Here is a 27,692-nt window from a genome sequence, read left to right as displayed (position 1 = left end):
ATAAAAAATAAAAGGGGTTGGGGATGTAGCTCAGTGCAAAGACCTAGGGTTCAATTTCCAGCACTGCAAAAACAAAATTAAAAGACCTCTCTGGTAAATAGAAGACAAAAATTCTAAGTGATGAAAAACACACATTTGTGTGCCCACATATTTTTAGCTTAGTGTTTCTTCCATAGTCAGTCACTTCCCAGTGAGACAGCAAAATGTTCCATCCCCTCGTTCGACCCCAGCCCAGAGTGCACAGAGCTAAAGTTGTCTGTGGGGGCTCTGAAGGCCCCATCTAGAGAATAGCAGCTGCACAGCTGTGCCCAAAAAGCCTGACGTAGGTCATTGACATGTACTTGGTGAAGGCCATCAGGTCTGTCCTTAAGGAGCTTCTGCTAAACCTTCCACAATGTTCAAGCCCATCCTTGCCCATGTCTTTGCCCTTACCGCAGGAGCTGGGGGACTCCATGCTTTCCACCCTCCCAGTGCCAACCAGGAGCAGATTCTACCATGTTCTGCCTCTCTTTGAGCGAGCCCATTCCCATGCCTCGATGACTCTGAGGACAGTTAAAGGAGTGACCATATTTCACACACTTGGGGCATAATGTGTAGAAAACACGAAGAGCAAACACTGGACCCAGAAATCTGTTCTAGCAGACCCCCCATGACTGGACTATGAAGTGCTGTGCATAATTTAATCAACCTTTCCTTTGTATACTTTTAAAAGTCAAGAAAAATGTTAATCCAGTTTCACAGCAGCAATTGAGAGCTTTTTCCCTCCATTTTATTCGATTCTCAGAACTGTTATTAGACCTTTAATTGGATTCATAGATACAACGTTCGCAGATTTTTTCTTTCTGAGATTTAATATTATGTGTTCCCTGACCCCTGTGATTCCCAAGTTTCTATAAATGTGTAAATTATTTATGGTCCAGATGGTGATTTGATAGTATTCTGGATTTTAAAATCTTTTGCACTTTTGCTGTCTGCACAGTCACTGAAGTACAAAATTCAGATTTGTCATTAGGTACTGTCCTAAAAGCCCAAGGCATCCTTGATTACAAATAAATACTCTTTTTCCCATTTGTCTTTCATTGCTTAAAATTAAAAGCCATCTTTCTGTGGGAGCTATCAAATTAAAGAAGAGAAAAAGGAAATTTCTGATTTTTAATTTTGTTGGAGTGGAGAAACATTTTTTTTCTTCAGATCATTATAAACTTTCAAATCTGAAAATGGGTGGCTGTGGATGGACAGACTGCTGATTGTTCCTCAATACCTTTTTCTTTTTTGTCCTTTCTTTCTTACTGTTTTTTGGTAGTTATAGAAACCTTGACCTTGGAAAGGTAAAATGGCTTCCCAGAATAGAAACTACATTACCCAGCCTCCCTCACAACCAGGTGTGATCTTGGGCTGCATTCTGGCCAACCCCGTGCGAACAGAACTTATAGATCCAACTTCTGGGTCAGTTCCAAAGGGTAGTGTTTGCTACTGCTTCTCACACTTCCAGCTGGCTGAAAGGATGTGCTATCGAGGCATCTTGAACCATGTGGATAAAGTGCCAAGGGATGGCATTTTCTTAAATAAAGGAGCCAGGAAACTACAATGGTGGGCACTGAGCTCCCTGGACTATATAATCGTAGAGGAAGAAATGGTCTTTCCCTCTTGTCTTCTCTCCCCTCCTCTCCTCTCCTCTTACTTTTCCTCTGCAAACCCCTCCCAATGGCCCCAGACCTTTTAATTTTTAGTTTGAGATAGCACCCTGTCAGGTTGCCCAGGTTGACCCCAAACTTGTGGTCCTCCTGCCTCAGCTTCCCAAGTTGTGTGCACTACCATGCTTGGCTCTGAACTACTTTCCTATGACATTGCTATTTTGGTTCTCAGAGACAACACTTGAAGCTCTATTCTAATGAAAAGCACAACCACTTAATCAGTTAAGAACATTTGACTAAAGGAACAGACAAATGATCACAAAAGGTCTCCATACTCCATGTTCAATTGTGGGTTGGATCAAAAGACAGGCATCGATGGATTTTTCTTAATACACACAGATGTGCTTTGACTAGATGGTTGAAGAAAGGTGCTCTTGAGTCTTAAGCCAAGGGACAGATTCAGCACTTGGGAATGATTTACGAAGGGTCTCAAATAAATCAGAAGGGGCTGCTAATGTATCAGGAGGGATCTCAGAGACATCAGAAAAAGTTTCATATTCATAAGGATCACTCTCAAAGAAGTCAGGAAAGGTCTAAAATATATAAGAGTTTCAAATGGGTCCCAAAGCATCTCATGTATGTCAGAAGGAGAATCAAAGAAGTCACGAAGGATCTTGAATAGGTAAGGAAGGACCAAAAATATATCAGAATGGAGAACTCATAAACAGTGTCAAAAAGAGGAAGGATCCAGGTGCAATGGTGTATGCTTGTAATCCTAGCATTTGGGAGGCTGAGGCAGGTGGAATGCTTTGAGCTCAAGGCCAGTTTAACCTACATAGTGAGACTCTGCCTCAAAAACAACAAAAAAGCTCAGATACCTGTGGAAGCAAGTGAAGAAGAGTGTTAAATATGTAAATGTTCCAAACAGAAAGTGACAGTCTCAAATGGTTGCAAAAAGTTTGAAATACATCAGAAAAGGTCTCAAGAAAGAGTAAAAAAAAAAAATCTCAAATGTGTTCCAAATAGTCTGGTAGCATCTCAGTAAGTTATGAAGAACCTCAAGTATGTCAAAAGCAGCTCAAACAAGTCACAAAAGGTCTCAAACATGTTAAGAAATGTCTCAAACTCACAAGGAAATATTTCAGATACATCAGGAAGGAATTCACTCACACAAGAAAGGCCTCAAATACACCAGAGAAGGCCTCAAACATGTCAGTACATGTCTTAAACTGTCCTCAAGAGATTCAACTATATAAAATGGGACCACAAAGTTGTTAAAGGAAATGTGGTCTTTGAAAAGGCTTTCACACAGACAAAGTCACAAAGGACTGAAACACATCAGGAAGGGTGTTAAACATGTCAGAAAGGATTGTACCTGATTGGAGGTGTCTCAATGTCATTGGGAAAGCTTGATCAGGAATGGTCCCAACTAGGTGAGGAAGTGTCCTGGATGGGTGAGCAAGCTTCGCAAATACATCCAGAAGAGCAGCCCTCACGTCAGGAAGAACATTGAGCTCGTCTGACGTCATTTCAAATGTCATAGGAAGCATCTCAAATATGTTAGGAGCTGTCTGTCATTCACCAGGAGTGTTTTCAAACAGACAAAAAGAACTTGCCAGGGAGAAATTTTTGAAATAAAGGTTTCAAACAAATAAGAATGGGTCTTGGACATGCCAGGAAGGATTTCAAACAAATCAGGAAGGATTCCTTCAAGAGGGAAAGAGTCCTACATGCACCCTGGCAAGTCTCAGATATGTCAGGCATCTTAAGCATACCATGAAGGGTCTCGAACAGGTCAGGAAGTTCCCAAATGTGACAGAAAGGCCTTAAAGTCATCAGGAAGTCTCATGTCCTTCAAAGACAGCTTCACATACATTCAGTATGTCCAGGAGAACCTGAATTATGTCAGGAAAAATACCTAGTATAAGTCAGGAAGGGTCAAAAAGCTAGAGGCAAGAATCTTACCTGGTCAGGATGGGTCTCAAATATTGAAAAGAAGGTCTTAAGCAATCAAAAAGAATCTTAAATAAATTGGGAAAGATGTAAACAGTGGCAGGAAGGGTCTCAAAATCAGCAGGAAGAGTATTAAATCATCAAAAAGATTTTTGATGAGACAAATTAGAAAGTTTAAGGAATCAGGAAGAGAATTTAGCACACTGGCTTCCCACTATTTGAGTTAAGTGGGATATGTCCCCAACAAATCAGTAAAAGTCTCAATTAAATTGAGAAGGGTCTCACGTGGTATGGTAGTGCACACTTATAATCCGGGCACTCAGAAGGCCGAGGCGGGAGGATCACCATGAGTTCCAGGACAGTCTGGGCTACACTGTGAGTTTAAGGCCAGCTTGAACTACATAGCTATGCTCTGTTGCAAAAAAATGAAATAAAACAAACAGTAGGAAAAGTCTCAAACAATCAGGAAGAACATGTTAGAAAGACTCTCAAACATGTTAGTCATGATCTAAGATCGTCAGGAAGGTCTGAAATCAGAAACAAAAACTGATATTTCAGGAACCTTCTCAACCAAGCAGGAAGTGTCTCAGATGATCAGAAAAAAACTTAAACAAGTTAGTAACGTTCTCAACTACAAGTCCAAAAGGGTCTCACTCAAGTTAGGAAGGCTCTTGAAGAGAAAAGAAATGTCTCAAACCTATGTAAAAGGGTATTTAACATGTCAAGAAGTGTCCCACAGAAATTATAAAGGCTCTCAAGTAAGTCAGAATGATTACAAATATGTTAGAAGAGTTGAAAAGTCATGAAGGATCCTAGACATTTCAGAGTCATGTTTTATAAACGTAAAGCACTTTCTTGAATTATAATATACACACCACACAATCTACCCATGTACAGTATACAATCCAGTGGTGTTTAGTATATCCACACTTATGTGTGATCATTACCACACGCTTACACACATCTTCATCACTTAGCAAAAAAACCCCACTTAGCCTTTAGCCACCACACCTGTATTATTCCTCCTCCCTCAATCATAAGCAACCACTAACCTTCTGTTTCTATAGATTTTCCTATTCTGAACTTATGTATAGTCCCCTGATATGTGGTCTTTTAAGAAAAAACTGGCTTATTTTAGTTAAGCTCAAACTTGTTGCAGGGTGTATTCATACTTTTTAATTTTATTTCATTTTATTTTTTGAGATGAAGTTTTTCTGTTCCTCAGACTGTCCTCAAACTCCTGTGCTCAAGTGTTTCTCTTTCCTCAGCCTTGCAAGGGGTTGGGATTACAGGTGCATGCCAGCATACCTGAAAGTATCTTGTTCTTTTTTATGGCTAGATAATATTCCACTGCATGGAGTCACTGTATTTTGTATATCAATCCATCCACTTATGACAATTTGGGCTGACTTCACTTTGTGGTTATTGTAAGTATAGGTATTAGTGGTTAGGTTTCTGTATAGCTATATGCTTTTACTTTTCTTGGATAGATAGGAGTGGAATTGTCAGATCATATTGTTATTCTGTTTGGAACTTCCAGACTTTTTTTTTTGGTATGGGGAATCAAACTCACGACTGTACACTTGCAAGACAGGCACTTATTCCCTGAGCTAAATCCCCAGCCCCTCAGACTTTTTGTCCAAAGTAGATACATCATTTTACATTCCCATCAGTAGCATATGAGGGTCATGATTTTGCCACACCATTGCCAACATTTCTTGCTGGACTGCCTCTAGCCATGCCAGTGGGTGATAAAGGCAATGTCACTGTGCTCTTGAAAGAGTATCATACATGGCAGGGAAGGTTCTCAAACAGAAAGGAAGCATCGCAAATAGAAAAAGATCTCGCACTCATCAGAAAAGTTTGCCAAAAGTCAAGAGGTCTTAAACATGTTTGATTGTTCTAAAAACAGATGGGCGGTATCTGTGTTAGTCAGTAATACTGTTTAATACATCAGAAAGGATTTCTATTCTCAAATATGCTCTTATAGGTCTTAAAAAATCGGAACAAGGCTTAAATATGTCAGGAAGAATCTCAAAGTTGAAAATTGTAAGGAAGGGTTTTTTATTGATATATAATTCACATGCAATAAAATTTACCTCTTTAAAGAATACAGTTCATCTGTGCGTGGTAGCACATGTCTGTACCCTCAGAAGGCTGAGGCAGGAGGATCACTGTGAGTTTGAGGCCAGCTTGGGCTACATAGTGAGTTTAAGGCAGCCTGAACTACATAATGAAACCCTGTCTCAAAAAATCAGAAAGAAAGAAAAACACGATGTACAACTCAGTGGTTTTTTTTGACTGTTTGTGCACAGGGCTGTGCCATCATCACTGCTATCTAATTCCAGAATGTTTTCATCATCCTGAAAAGAAACACTCTCCTTGTTCATTAGCAGTCAGTCTCCATTTCCCCCTATTCCAGACAATGGCAATGACTCATCTACTTTTTGTCCCCATGGAATTGCCTATTCTAGACATTTTATATGAATGGAATCATGCAACATGTAGCATTTTTGTCCAGTTCCTTTCTCTTACTGTAGTATTTTCAGAAACATCCATGTTGTACTATGTAGCAGCGCTTCATTCCTTTCTATGGATAAATATTGTGCCACTATACAAATATATCACATTTTATTTACCTATTTATCAGCTGATGGACCTCAGGGTTGTTTGTAATTTTTGGCTTTTATGAATAATGCTATTATATTTGAGTACAATTTTTTTCTTGAGACAGGGTCTTACTATGTAATTCAAACTGCCTTGAACTCAGTTTGTAGCCTAGATTGGCCTCAAACTCAGGGAAATTCTCCTGCCTCAGCCTCCCAAGTACTGAGATTACAGGCATGCACCAATAGGTCTGGTTTGAGTACAAATTCTTGTGGGAACATAAGTCTTCAGATTTCTTGGGTACATACTTAGGAGTGGACTTACTGAGTTGTGGTGTAGGGAAGAATTTTAATTCCTATAGGAAAGGTCATAGGTCAAATAAGAAGACTCTCCATCATACAGGAAGGGTTTAAATATATCAGGAAGTGTCCCAAATATGTCACAAACACTCTCAAAGACAGAAGAGAAGAGTCTCAAATATGTTATAAGTCTCATGCAAGTCTGTAATAGTCTCAGCTCAATCAGGAGCATTTCAAAATATGTCAGTAAAGGGTGCAAAGGGCTGAGAGGAATACTTTGAGTATGTCACAAAAGGGTGTCATACTTAAAGGAAGAGTATCAAATAATCAGGAAAGGTCACAACCTGTTAAGAAGGGTCTCAAAAAGTATCAGAAAGGACCTCTAATAATTAGAAAAGGTAGCAGTAAATCTGCAAGAGTCTCAAATATATTAGGAGTCATCTTATTCAGACAGGAAGAATCTCAAATCATCTGTCCAAGTGTCTAACACGACAAGAAGAGAGTGCAACAAGTTGATACAGGTCTGAAGTTGGTAAGGCAGGATCTCAAATTCATCAGGCAGAGTTTAAAGTATGCTTCTTCAGAAGAATATGAAATATTTCAAACAACCTCAAAACTGTCAGGAAGAGTGTTGAACATGGCAGGAAGGGTCACAAATGGTGACCAGATGCCTCAAATCCTTCGCAAATCATCTCAGACAAGGCAGGAACAGTTTTCAAAGTAGGAAGAGTTTTAAGTCGGTCAATCAGTGTCTCAAACTGAGAGCAACAATCTCAAATAGTTGGGGAAGGTCACAACTATCTCAAGAAGTCTCAGACTTGTCAAGAAGAGTCTCGAATAAGTACAGGTCTTAAAAATGTCAGAAAGAGTTTCAGAGAAGTCAAGTTGAGTTTCATGCAAGTCAGAATGGGCTTCAAACACCCTCCAGAGAGGGCATCAATAACATCGAGAAGAGTCTCAATCACATCAGAAAGTGTCTTCACGTCACAATGTGCTTCAGACATTACAGGAAGTGTCAGAGACCAAAGACAGATCTGTAATACATCATTAATTCTTTAAACCAAACTGGAAGCTTATCGACATAGTAAGCAAGATCTTTCAAATTTGTCAGTGAAGGATACAAACATGAAATGTCTCAAGGAAGTTAGAAAAGTTATCTCAGATGTTACGTGAAAGTCATGAAGGCTCATAAATTGTTCTTGCCTTGTTTGAGATAGTTTGTAAAGGATTTGACACACTTGATCTCTACTTATGAGTCTTTTTTCATGGTTTTTGTTGTTCTTGTTGTTTGTTTGTTTGATAGTTTTGAAATACTTTCTGTCAGGAGAAGTGTTAGACACATTGAGAAGCCTCTCCAGTACATTAGAAAAGTCTCAGACACATTAGGAGGTGTCTCAAACATGACAGGAAAGGATTCAGGCTTGTCAGGAAATGTATAAAACAGAAAGAGTTTCATATACATGAGGAAGCGTCCCAAACAAGTTTGGTGGTTTCTCAAACCAAAGTAGTGAGGAAGAGTTACAAATTAGTAAGAGTCTCAAGCAAAATGGAATGTCTCAGAACCAAACCAGAGTGTCAATACGTTGAGAGTGCTCTCCAACCTTCAGGAAGGGGCTCAACAAAATCAGAAAGAGTAGCAAACACATCAGGAAGTGTTGCAGGGGGAAGGTTCTCACATCAGAAATCTTCTCAAACATGTGTGGAAGGCCTCAAAGGAAACAGGAAAAGCATTAAATATGTAAACAAGGGACTCAAAAAGAGAGAAAGAGTTTTTAATATCTCTAAATGGTCCCAAAGTTGTAAGGAAAGTTTTTGAGTAAGTTAGGAAGGATCTTGAACAAGTCAGAGATGTTCCTAATATGGGAGGAAGAGTCACAAAGTTTCTCTAACACACATAAGGAAAGAGTAGGTCAAACATTAGGAAGTTTCTCAAATATGTGAGGGAGCCTCAAACGTGGCAGGAAGGGTCTCAAACTCCTTAGAAACTATACAGAAAAGAGAAGAAGATTCTTAAATATCTAAGGAAACACCTCGAACATTAGGAACATTCCCAAGGCAGTAAGGATGAGCCATATGGAAGTCAGTAAAGTTTACCAAACATAAGGGAGAGTTTCAAATTCATTTGAGAGAAACTCAGTCACTCCAGGAAGATTCTCAAACAAATGAAGAAAGGTCTCAAGCAAGTTAGAAATATCAGGAAGAGTTTCAAAAGTAATATGAAGAGTCTCAACTATGTCAGTAAGACTCTCAAATAGGAAAGGAAGGTTTTCAAAACTGCCAGGAATGATTAAAAAGACACAAGAAGAGTCTCAAATATGTCATAATGGTCTCAAATAGGAAATGTCTCAAAGGCATCAAGAAGATGCTTACACACATCAGAAAGAATAGCAAACATGTCAGGGGCAGACTCAAACATAGAAAAAAATCTCACACAAATCAGGAATGATCTCACACATGTGAGGAAGCTTCTCCAACAGGCCAGGCTGTGTCTCCAACAGATTGGAAGCATCTTGACTCTTTCAGGAATGATCACATACAGGTCAACAAGGCTCTTAAATGTATCAAGGAGGGTCATGAATGACAGAAAAAGTTTTAAACACATCAAGGAAGGGCCTCAACCTCATTAGGATGTCTCAAATACATCAGTAAGAGTCTCAAATGTGAACAGGATGTTCCAGAAACATGACAGGAAGCGCTCCCAAGACGGAGAAAAGGACCCCTGCATTAGGAATCCTCTCAAACTGTATTGGAAGGATTTCTGAGTAGACAGAAAGAGCATTGCATTTCTCAGTATGGATCAGTTAAAGTCTCAATTACAGCTGGAAGGGTCTTAGAAATTTCAGTAAGAGACTCAAATGAGTTGATAAGCCTCTTGAGCAAGTCAGAAAAGATCTTCAATTTCTCACAAAGAGTCACAAAGGAGCCCAAAAACTCAAACATGTCCAGAAGAGTCTTAATGTGTTCTCAAATTTGCCTTAAGCAAAAAGAGTCTTGCTTAAACATTTTAGAAACTGTTGTAATCTTCTCAGGAACCATCTAGAAGAGCGATAAAGGATCTTAATTACATCAGCAATCCTTTCAAACAGACCCAGAAAGGCTTTAAAACTCTTGCTGACAACTTAGAGATGGAAAGAGGCACAAACATCTTCAGATAGTCTCAAACTAGTGAGAAAAATATCTATTAGACAAATAAGAGTTTCAAACAAATCATGAAGGTTGTCAAACATGCCAGGAAGAGATTTAGATACAACAGGAAGGTCTGAAAATATATTGGAGAGAACCTCAAGCATGATAGGGTATGTTCCAAACTTCTAAGGAACTATTTATTTATTTATTTAATAGTACTAGGCATTGAACCCCAGGTCTTTACCCTGAGCTGCATCCCCAGCCTTAAAAAAATTTTTTTTGAGACAGGGTTTCACTAAGTTGCTAAATTGCCCAGGCTGGGCTCAAACTTGTGACCCTCCTGACTCAGCCTCCCAGAATGCTGGGATTACAAGGGTGCACAAGTATCCCTGGCCCCTAAGTAGGTTTTCAGAAAAGCAGTGGAGAATCTCACATGCCATTCCATGTAAGTCATGCAGGTTCTCAGACATGTCAGGAAGAATCTAGAATATGTTTTAAGTACACTAGGCAGGTTCTAAAATAAATTAGAATGAATATTTTACAGAAAATGTTATGAAGGAAAGTGTCTCAAACTTCTTATAAATATTCTAGGATGCAGAGGAATGTTTGTGAACATATTAGGAAGCATCTCAAGTGTGAACTCTTTTCAGAGTACTAAGGATGAGGTGTAAACAATTCTGTAATATGCCTCAAAAAGATGGAAAGGTCTCAGTCTGAGAGTCTCAAACATGTCAGGAAGGGTCTCAAAAAATCAAGGAAGCTCTCAGTTAAATCAGAAAAAGTACATAAGGAAGTACATAAGGAAGAGCCTTATTCAAGACATGAAGGATCACAAACACATGGACAGAAGTCTTAAAACATTCTCAAATCCAGACAGGAAGAATCTTAAAAATGTCAAAAACAGTCTCAAATCCAGAAATTATTACAAATATCTCAGAACAAGTAGCATCATGTCAACAATGAACTCGAACATGTCACAAAAAGTTTTGAAAAATTAGGAAGAGTTGTAAGCAAGGCGGAAAAGGTTTTGAAATATTTTGAAATTTATGAAAAAATCTGGAAGGGTTTTAATCTCTCAGGAAGAGTCTAAAAGGATTATAAATCTCCAACCAGACTGGATCTCAAGGAGAGCAAGAAGAGCTTCATATTCATTGGTAAGGGTTTCAGACAAAAAGAAGAGCCTGAGGTAAATCTGAAAGGGTCTCAGTAAGGGGCCCAAACAAGTTGAGAAGGGTCTTGAACACGTTAGAAAAAAATTCGAAATATACTACAAAATATCTCATATAAGCTGTGTTGGCTCTCAAAGAAGTCTGGAAGAGTCTTATTTATATAAGGAATATTTTTACATATGACAGGAAAAGTCTCAAATATATCAGAAAGTGCCTTAAACTTGCCAGAAAGTTTCTAGAACAGAGGCAGACTCTTGAATATAGGAAGAAACAACTCAAACAAATCTGGGAGGTTCTCAAATAAGAGCTATAATGAAGTTGAAAAGGGTCTCAAACAGAAGGGAAGTGTCTCAGATTGAGTTGAGAGTGTTAGTGGCAGGAAAAGTCTTAAAAACCTTGAGAGGAATCCCCTGCACAGCTGGCAGACTAACACATGTCAGAAAGTCCTACGGAGAGAGAGAGTCTCAAATACATCAGGAATCTCATCGAACAAGTCTGGGAGGTTCTCAAGGTAGTCAGAAGCTCTAAAGAGTCAGTGTTCATTTCCAACTGAGAGAAAGGAACCTGAATACCTCCAGAAGGGTCTCAAGCATGCCACAGAGGGTTTCAGGTAGGTTGGGAAGAGTCTCAAGCAAGTCGGAAACGGTGTATATGTCATGAAGAGCCTCCAACAAGTCACGAAGGCTCTCAAATATGTTAGGAAATCTAAAATACCTGAGACGGGTTCTCAAACATGGCAAGAAAGGTTCAGGAAGAGTCTCAAACTTGTTAGAAGGTATCCAGAACAGAGAGCAAGAGTGTCAACTAAAGCAGAAACATCTCAGGCCAGGAAGTTTCTCAGAGTAATGAGAATAAGCTAGATGAGTTAGGAAGATGTTCCAAAGAACAAGAAGTGTCTTAATACATCTTAGAGATTCCACAGATGTCAGGAAATGTCTTGAGTCAAGAAGGACTCAAAGCCAGGCATGGTGGCACATATTTGTCATCACAGAACTCAGGAGGCTGAGGCCTCTAAGTTAGAGGCCAATCTGTGCTACATAGTAAGTTCAAAGCAGCCTAGACTACACAGTGAGACCCTCTCTCAAAAATCAAAACAAAACAAAATGACTCAAGAAAGAAGAAAGTCAACAAAAGTTTTATAAATATCTGGAAGAGTCTAAAAAATTTATGAAGTCTCTTAAACATGTTAGAAAAAAAGTATTAAACAGGTAAAAGAGATTCTCACATTCTGCAAGAATGGTCTCTAGAAGATGAGAAGAGTCTCCAATATGCCAAGATTTATGTCAGACCATCAGCAAATATTTCAGATAAATCAGAAAGATTCACAAATATGTCAGAAAGAGTAATAAAAATGGAAGAGATCATCCCACACAAACCAAGAAGAGTCTCATACAAGAAGAGTTGCAAGCAAATTATAAAGGATTTCAGCTATATCAGTAAAAGTCTCAGAAAGTCAGGAGGCATTGTAAGCAAGTCAAAAAGTACCTAAAATTCTCCAAAGTTTACAATGTATCTCAAAGGATGTCAGCCAGACAGGCACAATCAGGAAGTCTCAGATAGGATAGTGGGGTACAGAGTTTAACAGTGTTTCCTCAAAATTCATATGGACCTGAAAGCTCACAAAGTGACTTTATTTGGAAATAAGGTCTTTTCAGATGTAAGGGTAAGATGAGGTTGACCTGGATGAGAGTGCGCCCTAAAGCCCGTGCAGGCCATGGAAGATAGAAATGACTGCTGTGTGAAGAAGGGGACAGAGAGCTGAGCGATGTGTCCACAAGGCAAAGAATAACAGGGATTGCCAGCAACCACTGGAAGCTAGGAGAGGGGCATAGGACACACTGTCTCTCAGAGAATCCAAAATGATCCAATCATAGTGACCCATTGATTGCAGACTTTGGGCCTCCTGAAGTGTGAGAGAATTAATTTCTGTAGCTTTAAGACACCCAGTTTGTGGTCTTTCTTTCAGAAAGGATGAAAGCAGTTCTTGTGGGATCCCTAAGCTAGTTCTCAAGAGAGGGTTATTATGAAAGAACAAACCTGGCCACTCCCCAGCCTGTTTGGCTTCCTGTCTAGTGATTGATCTCTCCTTTTTATAGGCACTTTCACCATTGTGTTTTCATCTATCATGAGCCCTTCATCAGAGATGAAATGATGACTTTGAAAATCCAGAATCATGAACTCCTTTACTTTTAAAAGTTCTTGGCCTCAAGTAGTTTGCTATAGTAAAGGAGGGCATGCTAATACAGGAATGCTCTCAAACAAATCAGAAGAACTTGGTGAAATGTTAGGAATCTTTTACATGGGTCAAGAAAGATCTCATATTTAAAGAAGAATTTTACATAGTCAGAAAGTTCTCAAACCTATTAGGAAGGCTCTTGACACACAGATAGGGTCTCAAAAGTATCAGAGAGGTCTGAAATATTCGGGAAAGGACACAAATAATATAAAAAGGGGCTCAGAAATGTCAGGGAGATGCTCACATTCATTAGGTAGAGATAAGGGACAAGAAGAATCTAATATAGATCAGGAAGAGACTAACACAACTCAGAATGTTGTCACATAGTCAGAAAGTATCCCAGAATCATCAGCAAGAGTTTCAAATAGGAAGGGTCTCAAAAATGTCAGGAAGCATCTCAAATAAGTTAAAAAAGGATCTTAAAGTAAGCAGAAAAGCTTTCAGGTGTGCTGGTAAGACTCTCAAAGAGTCTCAAGTAATTTAAGTATGGTCTGTAGTCAGAAAAATTGTGAAAATTGTCAGTTCAAGTCTTGAATGTATCAGGAAGGGTGTCAGTAATACAGGGAAGAATATGAGATCTATCCAAAAGGGTTTCAAACTCACAGGAAGGGGTAAATTACATCAGCCAGTGTCTCTACCACCCCAAGGAATGTCTCAAACGTGTCAGGAAGAGACTCAGTGACTCAGTGACTCAGAAATGGTCTCTACCAAGTGAAGAAGGAGTTGGCTATTTGGAAACATCTCAAACTAGCCCTTAATGGTTTCCAACACAGAAGAAAGGATCTCAAAGTTGTCGGGAAGAGTTTTCATGATCTCAACGAGGCTCTCAGATACACAGGAGGAGTCTTAGCAAGTTGAGAAAGATTTCAAATAGTTTTTGAAGAATCATAGCAGAGGAAATGTCTTCACTAGTCAATAATGTGTTCTAATGTGTCAGGAATAGCCTTAAACACATCAGAAAATTTGCCAAATAGATCGAGCAAAGTCTCAAACCACTTAGGAAGGGTCTCAAAGATGTTGAGCGGTTTCTTACATAATCAGAAAGGCTATAAGACAAGTCATATAGCATCTCAGGCATGTCAGGAAGGGTCTGAAATATCTGGTGGGATCTCCAATGTGTTGAAAATCATCTGATACAAATTAGGAAGTGTCTAGAATAGTTGAGAAGAGTTTTAAGTATATAGGAACCTCAAACATGTAGGAATGACCTTAATATATCAGGAATGTTAGGAAAGGTTTAAATACATCTGAAAGAGACTCAAACAAGTCACAGTGGATCTCCAAGTTGTCAGAGCTTCAAATATGTCTGGAAAGGCCTCAAACAGACAGGAAAGGTCCCAACTGTATGCAGAACTGCCTCGTATGTGTCCAAAATTATGCCAAAATCCTCAGGACAACTCAGACACATCGGCAAGGGTCTCAAACATGTTAGAACAGGTTCCAAAGAAGTCTGGAAGAGTCACAATTAGGTCAGGAAGAATCTCAAAACCATTAGGAAGCCTCACACAAATGAGGAAGTGCCTCTAATACATCAGGAAATATATCAGCTGAGCCAGGAACTGTCTCAAATATGTCGGGAAGGGTCTCTCACATGAAAGGATGAAACTAAAACAAATTAGGAATAATGTCAAACATGTTACCGTTTGTCTAGATATTTCTCCAAAGCCTCATGTACCTACATTTAGATGGGGCTTTTTTGGAAGCAGCTGAATCTAGAGTTTGTGACTGATTCATACTGTAACACTGCAATTAAGGGTGCTGGGACTAAGGCTGGATGATTGCTGGATCAGTCCATAGACTGGATTGGCTCTGGCCTAATCCCAGCAGTCTGGATAAAATAAAAGGGGCAAAAAGAGGCTTGCTTCACAACTTTTGCTTGTTGCTTTTGCTGTCTTCCACCACCATGAATGGTTTTCCCTCTGCCATGAGCCACCCTGACTTGGAGCCTGAGCAGACTGTGGATTGAACCCTTTACAAACTGTGAGCTAAATAGACCTTTCCCCTATTATCTTTGGGTGCTCGGTATTTTGTCTGAGCAATGAGAAAAGTAACAAAGATGCATGTTCAGAAGGGCCTCAGATTAAGTTAGGAAGGGTTGTATATCAGAACTCAAAACAACTCAGAAAGGGCTTAAATAAGTCAAAAAGAGTCTCAAATAAGTCTGAAATCTTTTTACTTACCTCCATAAGGTTGTTAGCTTAGATATGGACAGTTAATTCTAAGGAAATAAATGCTTTTGGTTGCTGTTTCATCACTGCAATGATCTTGGGCCTCTAGCTGCATGCTCTGATGTGCTCAGAATCTCAGAAAGGGCCAGAATATGTGGACTCATCCTCTCATGCCTCTCCCTCGCTCTATCCCTCCCCCAACCCAGGAATTTGTTTTGCAGCCAAGTGAACAGAATGCCAGACTTTTCTGACAAAACTTGCAGGTCATGGTTAAAGACCCAGTGTTTGTTGTTTCCTTCTCTGTGCATTTATATCACAGCTGTCAGCTGGAATTGTCTCAACAGCAAAATGAATCCAAACTTAGAAGCACCTAAGAGTTTTTTTAAAGACTGGTTTTTGATCATTTGTGTTCAAATTAATAGCACTTAATTCTACACAAAGAAATTCAGTGAGTAAAACTGATTGACATTTTTTTAAAATAGAAAACTGGAAAGGGGTCCTGTTGTGTAGAAATTAAACCATGGCATGCCTGTAATTAGTGGTTTACATCCTCTTTCAATGGAAAATAAACACTGGGTTCAGCATGGCTGGTCTTCCACTTCCTTATTTACAGAGGTGTCTGGGTATCCTTATCAATCATTTGTTTACTGTAAATGCCCTAATTAGATATTGGCCAAACTTGCCACTAACTTTGCATTTTTTAACTCTAGGAAAAAAAATTTTAACCCCAAGTAGAGGCTATTGTGCTTGTATTATGCACATGAAAAAGAAATAAAATATGCTCTCCTGGACTGTGTTTTAGATAATGACACAGAAAATGTGGGAGTCAGCAAATGTGGTTAAAGGGTAAGAAGGAAATCTTTTGTGCCTTGAAAGTAAAGAATTAAAGAAAGAATACCTTAGGAAAGAAAACACCTACAGTTCCTCAACTCTGAAGAATTATTGCATGTGAGAGCAGATCTGAATTATAATTTGTCAAATTAATAGCTACAATAATTAAAAATAGATGACCTAATTTGGTTTCATAAATTATTTTTGAGAATAACCAACTCATGCCAAAGTGTCTCTTCAGTGAAGACTTCGCCTTCTCTGGTGTCTTCCCAGCCAGCTTCACAGGTGGAGGTTCTGGGGGCTCCCTAGCTCCCTGTCCCACCCTGTAGGCCTGGGCCTAATCTGCCAGCCAGGGTTCTCTGTAATGAGTACCTTCTGGAGGTGTTAGTGAATACTTCCATGAGTGTCCTTGAAATTCACATTTTTATCTATGGATCAGATACTGGGGAAAGGGGACACTTCCTGTGGTGGATTAAAGATGGATCTTAACCTTCCCCCAAAGCCTATGAGTTAAATAGCTCCTGAGGAGAGCTATTAGTTTGAGGCTAGTAGGAGGCTTTAGGTCTTTGGGCACAGTGGGAATCCCCTTTCTTTTGCCTTTTCAGGGCTCAACAAGATGATATTTTACCAGTTCTTACTGGTGTGCTGCACTGCCCCAAGCTGGCAGTCTGGCTATGTGGCCCAGGCTGACCTTGAACTTCTGACCCTTTTGCCTCAGCCTTCCTAGTAGCTGCACCCAAAGGACCTGTCAGAAAAACCTTTTACTCTGGAGCATTTCTAAACACATACACTAATAATACAGTATATGAACACCTAACCCCTGCTTTCAACAATTGCAAACACATGACCAATCTTGTTTCTGCATTCCCAGCTATTTCTGTCACCCTATCATGAGATTATCTTAAAGCAAATGACAGACATCATATCCTTGCCCTGGAAAATAGTTAAGTAACTTTAAAAAATAAAGAGATTTCTTTTCTCCACATATCATCGCTATCACAAAACATTTTTTGACAATAATTTTTATATCTGTCCAGTCTTCCATCTCATATCTTCTTTGTTCTTTTTCCTTTTTTTGTTACCTGGGGTCAAACCCAGGGCTTTTGTACTTAGCTACACCTCCAGCCCACCTCCAAGCTAGGCTAGACTCACAATTCTGCCTCAGCCTTCCAGAGTGCTGGGATTAGAGGCATATGCCCACCATTCATGGTTAATTTTTTCTTCTTTCTTCCTTTTTTTTTGACAGTGTTTCATTGTGTAGTACAGGCTGACTTTGAACTCAGAATCCTCCTGTCTCAGGTTGTCAAGTACTGGGATTACAGGTGTGTGCCCAGCTTATATTGATAACCGGTTTCTGTAAACTAGGAACCAGGAAAGGTCTCTCATCACATGTAGTAAATATGTCCCTTAAGTCTATTTGAAGGTTACACTTATCTTATATTCTTGCCATTTGTTTGTGGAAATACTGGAGTATTTGACCTGGAAAATTTCCCAGAGTCAGTTATTTTACTGGCTTCATCTACCTCTCTTGTGTCATTTAATATTGTCCCTTAAACTTTGTATTTCCTATAATTTGGAAGTTAGATTTAGAACATGATCAAATTCAGGCTTGATTTTCTTAGCAACAGTACTTTGCAGGTGGTACTATGTACTTCCTAGCACCATCACATCAGGGGGACCCATAATGTCCCATTTCTAGTGATATTAACATTCAACAGTGGATTCCTGTGTTATATACTTCCCTTTTAAGGTTCCTATCAGCTTTTTATATAATAGAACTGCCTAGTTCCTTTATTTCATTAGGGCTTACAAATTTGTTAGATTCTAATTCTATAATTTTTTCTGCCTATACCAGGTAGAATTTTCCTATGATAATGAATTTTATCAATTTGATACTTGGAGGTATAGTTCACATAGGAAAGATAGAAAAGTTTGGTTCTTTAGCTTTATTTATCTATTTTCAGAAAAATGAATTGATAGTCTAAAGATGACCAGAGGTTTTTTTCTTTAAATTAGAGCCTATGGATTTTAGCATATTTCATGTGTTTTACACATGATCTTAGCCAAAAGGCCAAGAAGCGATGTTTTAATGTTACATTTATTATTCATTTTAGACTCTTCATCCTTTAACAGTTTCATGGAGTTATAATTCACATACAGTTCACTCATTTAAAATGCACAGTTCAGTTGTTTTTAATCCTTTTTTGGGATGGGTACTGGGTATCTACAAATGACTCAAGTTTATCTTTCTTTATGGCAGAGTAGTACTCCATTGTATATAAATACATTTTCTTTATCCATTCTGTTGATGGACATATAGGCCACTTTTAAAATTTAGCTAGTATGTATTGTGCTGCTATAAACATGTTTATGCATGTTTCTCTGTAATATTATATCTTTAACGCTTTGGGGAAAGATACCTAGGAGGGGAATACCTGGGTAAAATGGAATTTCTAGCTTTAGTTTTTTGAGGAATCTCAGCATTTGCTTTTATTTGATTTCTTGATGGTAGCCATACTTTCTGGAGTAAGATAGAATTTCAGTGTTACTTTCATTTGCATTTCTCTAATGGCCAGAGATGTTGAACATTTTTTCATGTATTCATTGGCTGTTTGTATTTCTTCCGAGAAGTATCTATTCATTACAGTTGCTCACTTTCTGATCGGGCCTTTACATGGAGGGGGTCTAATTTTTTTTGAGTTCTTTATATAGTCTAGATACTAGTCCTTGGTTTGAGGAGTAGCTGGTAAAAATTTTCCCTATTCTGTAGGCTGTCACTTCACTCTTTTGCTTGTTTCCTTTCATGTACAGAAGCTTTTTAATTTGGTGTGATCCCATTTATTGATTCTCAGTTCTATTTCTTGTGCCCCTGGGTTTCAGTTCGCAAGGTCCTTGCCTTAACTGTGTAGGCACAAATACTATAGCTCCTTTATTACCCTCGGTCTTGTATCAGCTAAGAAATGTTCCACAACGTGTGGCAGAAACCCAAATTAAAATGGCTTAAATTTGACAGGGGTTTACTCCTGTAAAAGGAGTTCTTTCTGATCCTTTCTACTTTAGTGCATGGCTCGCACTATCGGGAGTGCTTCCTGGTCCTCGGTGCCTGATGCGATGGCGATGGCGCAGGCTCCTTATGTGCATCTGGCGGGCCCTAAGCAGGGGGAAGCGAGAGAGGCCAAGCGCAAAAGGTGAAATCACTCACATGACTCAGTTCCCTATCCAAAGCTTTCTCAGAAGCTTCACGCAGTGACTTTTGCTTTCACCTCCTTGGGCCCCAGTATCTGCAGGGTAAGCTGGAAAAGTATTGTTTGAAAACTGGGCACCTCACCACCCTGAACAGCACAGTATCAGGCTTCTTTCCCTTCATGGTGAAGGTGCGAAGAAAGAGCAACAGGTAAGTGACGAATAATCTGTGCCACGATATCAGTAAATCCTTGTGCTCCATGACTTTGTGAGATGCTTGTTGCACACTCTGAACGCGGCCACTTCAGGATCACAGCGGGTGCCCTGACAATAAGAACAGAGACTCTTCAACTGCGTCCTCTTACACTGCTTGCACACAGAGCAAGGCTGTCAGGGCTGCTTCCTGTTTCTTAAGATTTCACTTCTTTGCCAACACTGTGGCCCCACCATCTCTTTTACAGCAGTTCTCTTGCCTGGATTTGGTGACTCTCACACTAATGCCTCCATCTGTTTTCACCCCAGGCTCCTGCTTGTGCTTGCACCGTCTGATGACCGCTCCGCTGTCCCCTCATGTCCAATCTTGACCTCTACCCTATTTTCACACAGCTTTTTTTTTTTTTTTTTGGCTTTTTCCTTTTTTATCGGTACCGGGGATCAAACTCACGACTGCCTTCTTGCAAGGCAGGTGCTTATGCCGCTGAGCTAAATCCCCAGCCCTCTACCCTATTTTCAACTTCAGCATTCTCAGGTTGTCTGAAAAGCTCCAACCTTCCATGAGGGTAAATTTCAGTTCTGCTAACAGTAACCATCTCAATCTGCGTGCATACCTGTTAAATTGTAGCCCAGATGTTAGGAACTTTTTAATAACCAAAGATAAACTGCTTAAACAAGCAAGCAGGAAACAGAGGTGCTGTGCCATCATTTATTTATTTTTCAACCAGTGGTTTTTTGAGCACTTTCTTTGTGTTCTTGTGGACTACAGAATGCTGTGGGCTCATTTTGTAAACTCTCTGTTCCCTAAAATGAACCTGCGTCTACAACCAGCCATTTCTCCAAGAGACGAGGCTCCTCTTCTATTACAAAATGGTATTTGAAATCAAGTCAGTCCTAGGCATTAGGTGTGCTCTTGGTCAATCAGTGCTCCTAGGCATGGCCAGCTGACAGAGGAAGGAGACATGTGTGTTCACTACCATTGTGTATCTACAAATCTGTGAGTGTTTCTGTATGTACCCACTCACATCTGTATTAAGTTAAACATGGCGAACATGGCAGGCTGAATGTCTCAGACTCAATCTAGTACCACCTCAGATCATTTTTACCTTCTCCCTTTGCTTCTCTGTAACTTCCCACCCTGACAGTGGGAAACCTGGCTTCCATTGTCTGCCATTCATTTGCTCAGTTGTTCCCTTTCAGAGAACATGCAAAGCAGGATTAGAGCCTTCAATGCATACCCTCATGGGAAACAACGTTAACAACCAAGGTATAGTGTTCATGTGTAGTTCCTTTTGCCTTTAGTCTTAAACTTATTGCCAAAGTGACCTAAGTCAGCACTCTCCCAGGAAATTGTTTCTTATATCTATGATGCATTTAGATTCATTTGTCCTATTCTGCATGTTGTAGTTAGGGGTTGTGAAGAACTATTAAAATCAGGACATGGAATTTATACTATTATTTTATGATGGTCACACACAAGAATTAACACAAGAAAGTGCAGGAAATCTATCCACAACACCGAAGACACAGAATATTCAGCCAAAGGCCTGGATCTCACAGCAGTGTCCTGTATGAGTCCAGATGAAGACGCAGAGCTCATGACAGCGTCTTCCACAAGTCCAACTGGAGGTCTAGAGCCCACAAGAAGGACTCACACCAGTCTGTTTTATGGATCCATGCTGGGAAGGCCCAAAGTTCAGTGGTGGAAGCTAGAAAGTCTATGCCAGCAGGGTGAAGGAGCTGTGCTGGTAGGCTGAGGGTTCTACGCTGGAGCCGAGAAGTCATGCTCAAAGCAAAGACCAGGGCTGTCCTGAAAAACACCACAGCCATCCTCAGCGACACAAAGGCCCCGAGCTCCTCTGATGATAAGCACAGTTGAGTACATGCCAGGAAGCCAGCATGAGGAGTTCATACTGGAGATTAAGCAGCACACGTCTTCCCCTCCAGAGCCAGGAAGCAACGCTCGACGTGAGGACCAGAGCTTCTCCAGGAGACCTAACAGCTCAAACAACAACTTGTAGGAGAACCCACAATGCCTCCATGCCTCACCGCCTTAACGCCTCCCTTCTCCACATCTCTATTTATGCTGGCAACTTTCCTCAGGTGAAACATCGATGCTTAGCACCATGGTGATTTAATTCTGCTGGTGTTAAGTTGACCACCAGTTTTTAACCTATAACACTGCCTTCCATCTTTGGACCCCCTGTCTCCCTGAGTGATTTTTTAAGAAAAATTGCATACATTAGAGTTCATTCTTTGTGCTATGATGTTGTATAGGTTTTGCAAAAATGCATAATGTCGTGTGTCTGCCACTATAGCAGCACCCAGAATAGTTACGCTGCCCTAAAAATCCCCTGAACCTTACTTACTCAATCTTCTCTATTCCCCAAGCCCCTTGAAACCACCAATCTTATTAGCTCTGATTTTTACAAAATGACATACAAAAGGCAATCGCACATTGCATAGTCTTTTCAGACTGCTTACTTTCACTTAGAAAAAAGCATTTACAAATTCATCTGTATCTTTCCATGGCTCAATAGTGCATTCCTTTTTATCAGCAAAAGTAGTAGTGTACTATGCACCACAGTTTGTTTATGCATTTATGTAATAAAAGACCTTTTGGTTGCTTCTAATTTTCACTAATTATGAATAAAGCTGATTTAAATATTCATGTGGGGAAAACTGAAATCAGTTGGTAGATACGTAGGAGTGCAATTGCTGGATTATATGGTATGTTTAGCTTCATAAGAAACTGCCACGCAGTCTTCTGAAGTGGCTGTAGTATTTTTATATTCACCACTAGCAGTGAATGGTAGTTCCTGTTGCTCCACATCCTTGCCAACAGTTGATATTGTCAGTTTTTGGATTTTAGGATCCAAACACTTGTGTACTGGTGTTTTGTTGTTGAACACAATCTTCGGTAGACCACACTATTTCTCCTGTTCTGACATTACATGCTGCTTTCCCCTTGAGGACTCACATCTGAGCTTTTTGGCATCTTTTATGTAATTAGACCTTGCCTTCTCCAGATTTCTTGGTGGAAAGAGAACTGGCTGTCACCTTGATACAGCTTCAGGTGCACTGCATGTGGATGATAAGGAAAGTACCATGTTTTTTCTGTATGAAATGGTGTCTCTAGAGGATAACACTGCCTCCCTTACAACTCTAGACAGCACAATAATCAAGGTGCAGTTCCAGGTTTTTTCTGGTAACCAGCAGGTCTGTGCTATTGCATCCAGAGAGCTAAATTGTTCCAGGAACTAAAGTATAGTTCACTCAATACAACTTCTGATGCCTTCCCCATCCATTTCTGCCTGGAATTCAAGCTGTCTTAGCCCAAACTCATGGTCACATTTAGTTGTTGCTTGCCCACATGTAGCTGGGCAAATTATATCATTTTATTTTCATTAATTAGGTACAATACTTTTATAAAGAGATACTTCCCCAATCTACTGTGTGATCATTTACTGTACAGTTTCTATAGGAAAAGAATATATGTTTGATCCTTTCCCTTTATTTATCAGTTTTCAGGTGCTGAAACAGTACCCTGACATCCTTCAATGTGTCCAATTATTAAATAGCAACATGAACTTTAAAATCAAAGTATTCATTGGAATTTTTATTGTGGTAAAATACATATAACATATGGTTTTTGTGGCATTAAGCATCCATAGCATTTCAGTACCCATTGAAAAATCCATCTAAAACCATCTTTTACTATTTCCTAGTCGTGGGCCTTTCGAGTGAAATGAGGAAAATTTCATTCTCACATTTGCTTTCCTCTTTCGTCCCTAATTTCCAGTTAACACAAGTGAGAAGTGAAACGCCCCACCTCCTGAATGCTGTGTGCAGTGTCACATTATGAGTCACATTTAGCATGGACACTGTCACCAGAGTCTACAGGATACAGGCCCAATAAGTATGCCAGGGCTGAGGTTTTAAAACAAATGCAGTTTCAACATGAGAGTGATGTTTAAATCGGAGTTGAATTACTTTCCTCCTATTTATGTTTCCTTAAAATTCATCACTGGATCTTTCATGTATGAAAGTGTTTGCATTTCACATACTTTGACATGTCTTTTACATTGGAAACTATGTGCATGGAAATCTTTCCCTTTGAACTTTAACCCAGACTTCAGCAGCTGAGCAGACAGCTGCAGAAATCTTACACAATACAGTTGAATGGACAAGTTGTTCTCATCTTTACCCATTTCTCTCCTTTTCAGTTTATTGAATCTCAGTTTTTTACCCTCCCTCCATCTTCCTTTTGGGCTTATACACTCAGTTGGATAAATAGTTGGAAATCAAACCTGTAAGTTTACATAGAAGCATTACAAGTTTCTGTTGTAAAGTCTACAGGAAAAGCTTACATTAAGAAATCAAAGCCCACATGTAAACAGCTTTCAGAAAAGCAGAAAGAATTTGCATAAGGAACAAATTTTGTATATAAAGAAGCCCTGCAATCCAGAAGGCTTCAAAAAGTGTGACATACCCAGTTACTCCAATGCTGTGACATCTTTATGTTAACAAGTACTCAGAGGAACAATGATGGCTTGGTGATTGACAGCCATGTCAAATAAAATGTTATTTTTGAGCTTATCTGCTGAAATAAAGATGAAAGAATGAGTAGCTTACTCATTGGATATTTCAGAAATACCAATTATATACTAAACTCTATGCCTGGCATTGGCATCGTGGCTATGAAAGGTCCTCGTGGATCAATGGTTGAGAAGGAAAAGCTGCCTGGTATCAAGAATTGTGAAGGGTCTGAAATTTTATTCCACTTGCAAGTTAATAAGTTAACCTGGCACAGTTTTGCGGTTGTTGGAAGAAGACATGCGACTCCTGGGTCAAAGGCAAAGGATTTTATTACTCATGGAACAGCGAGCAGCATGAGCATGAATATATTTGTGCCAGTTTTTCTGCCCCCGAGTCTGATGAGGGTGATGTGGATAGGCTCAAGTGAATGCCTACACACATACTGCATTGCATTACAGGAGAAACGCACTAAAGTTAGGGAACCTGAATCTTTTAGAATTGGTGATAAGCATGCTTCTCCTTTCCTTTGGAGGGAGACACTATCTCTATCCCTCAAACCTGTTGGCTATACAAACATCATTAAAAAGACAGTCCCAGGGGCTGGAGGTTTAGCTCAGCGGCATAAGTGCCTGCCTTGCAAGCAGGCAGTCGTGAGTTCGATCCCCGGTACCAATAAAAAGGAAAAAGACAAAAAAAAAAAAAAAAAAGACAGTCCCAAACATGCCACTGCCCATCAGCCCACAGGCAAACACTGTCAGGTGTCCGTTATGGTTGGTATCTAGATGACCCCCTAATACGTCATGCACTCATAGGAGGACCTTTGGAAGATGATCGGATTATAGGGCATTAGAGCTGATTGACTGTCACAAAGTGGGGCCTGTTATAAAGAGGTGGGTCAGGGGCTGGGGGTTTAGCTCAGCGGCATAAGCACCTGCCTTGCAAGCAGGCGGTCGTGAGTTCGATCCCCGGTACCGATAAAAATGAAAAAGACAAAAAAAAAAAAAAAAAAAAAAAAAAAAAAAAGAGGTGGGTCACTGTGGGTGTGACATGAAGGGTTATATCTCTCTTCCTGGTTCCTCCCTTCCCTCTCTGTTTTCTGTCTGCCATGGTATGGGAAGCTCTTCCCAGCCATGCTCCTCCACCATACTATTTCTTCTTGTGAGCTGCTGACTATGGACTGAAGTATGAGCCAAAATAAATCCCTTCTCCTTTAAGTTGCAAGTATTGAGTATTTTGTCCCAGTGACAAGAAAAGTGATTAAGACAACGTGTGGATCAGCCTAGACGAGATGAGCAGAGTGGCCTAGCTGACCTCTAGTTGACTCCAGACATGGGAGCAATAAACTCAGTTGTTTATTACTCTGGTTTTGTGATTTATACATAGCATTATTGTGGCAATAAATGACTGATACCATCACCAATGGTTTCTTAGTTTCCAAATCTAATTTGTCTTTCCCACTGTAAGTAAAGCTATTTTCTGAAATAAAGATCTTATCAGATCTCTTACTATCTAAAAGCTTTCTGGTATCGACTACAACTCAAACACAGAATCCAAAGCCTTTAGTGATCTGATCCTTATTTTGCTTTTATTTCTTTATTGACAAATAAAAATCGTACTTATTTATACTGTACTACATGGTGTTTTGCCCATGGGGTTTTTCCCACGTCATCCTTCACTTCTCTTCCCTCCTTTTCTATTTTGCTTCCGGCATTCTGCTTACAGAGACCACACAAATGTTTTCTCAATGAGGAAAAACAAAATCCTTAGAACAATTTTAAGATTATAAAAGTATTAATTCACGTCACTACATCTGGAAACTACAGACATGGACAAAGCGCATCACCCAGGGCAACATTCCCTTGAGGTTTTTACCACTCAGGTCTTTTTGCGTATATGCTAATTTCAGATTCATTTCTTTTTTTCTGGAGGCATAAAAAAAGTTTTAGGAATAAATTTAAAAGTACACACTCAAAGAAATAGAGTGTGGGCCCTCAAGAAAGAGAGGTACATTATTCCCTTGAACTAGGATCATTTATGTTTCCCTTGAGAAGGTGAGAACTCTATTGGAAGTTCCGTCCTGGGTCTTGGTTTATGGGAAAAGGGTGGCCCACCCACAGAAAGATAATACTCCATTCATAAGGAAAATCCCACTTTATAGGTGAAAAGAAATGATCCACCTTCACAGATGGAAAAGGCCAGTTTTCAGGTGAAAAGGTATTTCCCAGACAGTGTGTTTTATGAGAAGAGAAAAACATTATCTCTTTCTACCTATCTTTATATCTTCTGTCCCACCTCATTTCTCCCCCTAAGACTTGGGTCCCTTATTCTCAAGGGATACAGAGGGGCCCAAGGTCCTCCTTCTTATAATAGCTTCAGGCTGAGGAAGGACACTGATCCTGCCTAGCCAGGGATCAGAAAGTTTCGCCCTCTCTTACAGGAGACAAAAGAAGATGGATTTTGTTGAACAATCATCTTTTGATAGTCGGAAAAAGCAGACAAGAACATCAGCAGGTCATTGACACAAGCTTCATTTTATAACCATTTTAAATAAACAGGGGCTTAAAATTAAAAGCAACGTATTAATGAATGTCAACTCAAAAAGTTGCAGAAGTCAGACAAAATCAGCATTTGGGATAAGGCTTTTATCTTTCATATTAACCTCTATTTGTAGAGAATAGTTAACCCAAGTACAAGTGTATTCTGGTGCAATACAAAAGCAAAAAGTACAAAACGAATAGGTTTATTGAGCAGAGGTTGTGGAAAGGAGCACACAACCCATGGCGGCTGGGCTGTCTCCTTTGATCAGATACCGAGAGGCAGAGGGTCTGATGACCTCTGGCCGGAAGTGGTGCATGGGGCGGGCACTGATGACGTGTGAGGAACTGATTGGAACTCTGTGCCTGCAAACAGGAAGGGGAGTTGCAATTAGGGCTGAAAAAGAAGCAGGAAGTGGTAAGTGTTCCCACTTTGGCCTTCTGCCACGTTAGACCACTGCCAGATTTGTACAGTAATTTATACTAGGGCAGGAACCTTTCAATAAGAGGTATAGGTTAAGAACATACAGACTCTTCCCTGTTTTGTGAAAGAAATCTAATGTCTTTTCTATTCTTCTTTTCCTTCCCTCTTTCCTTTTCTCTTTCTTGGTTGTCTTTCTTTCTTTTTGATGCTGGGGATTACTGGGGAACCCAGAGCCTTTGCATTGAGCTTTTTATTTTTTATTATGAGACAGGGTTTTACTAATTTGCTAAATTGCCCAGGCTGGACTTGAACTTGTGATTCTCTTGTTTTAGCCCTATAGCGCTCTGGGGATTACAGTTATGGGTCACGATGCCAGCTCAGATGTTTTTTTTTAACATTAAATTTGGAGGAACAAACATCATTAAGAGAGACAAATGAGCATTTATGGAAAATAATGCAGTATCTGTGATAGACTGGGTTAATAGCTTTCCCATATAAACAGCTTATTAAAGTCCATTAAAAAGTGCACATGGATTTGTAAAAAAGACAAAGAACAAGAATAAGCAACTCTCGAATGGTTACAAATACCCTCCACTCCAGCCCAAAACAAAACAAAAAACATGTTTAACCATAACGTTGCAAATTATAACTATGATCTAAAAGTTTTGGCTTGCAAGATTAGCTGGGGAAAAATAGTACATGGAGTGTTAGCAGGGGTACTCACATGTACTGCTGGTCACATATAAAATTCACATTTTGGGAGGGCAGTGTAGCAC

Source organism: Cavia porcellus, unplaced genomic scaffold (genome assembly GCF_034190915.1).
Source record: "Cavia porcellus strain 051 isolate PalLab524CR breed Dunkin Hartley unplaced genomic scaffold, mCavPor4.1 scaffold_3, whole genome shotgun sequence".
Lineage (NCBI taxonomy): Eukaryota > Metazoa > Chordata > Mammalia > Rodentia > Caviidae > Cavia > Cavia porcellus.
Note: the sequence above shows the minus strand (reverse complement) of the source record.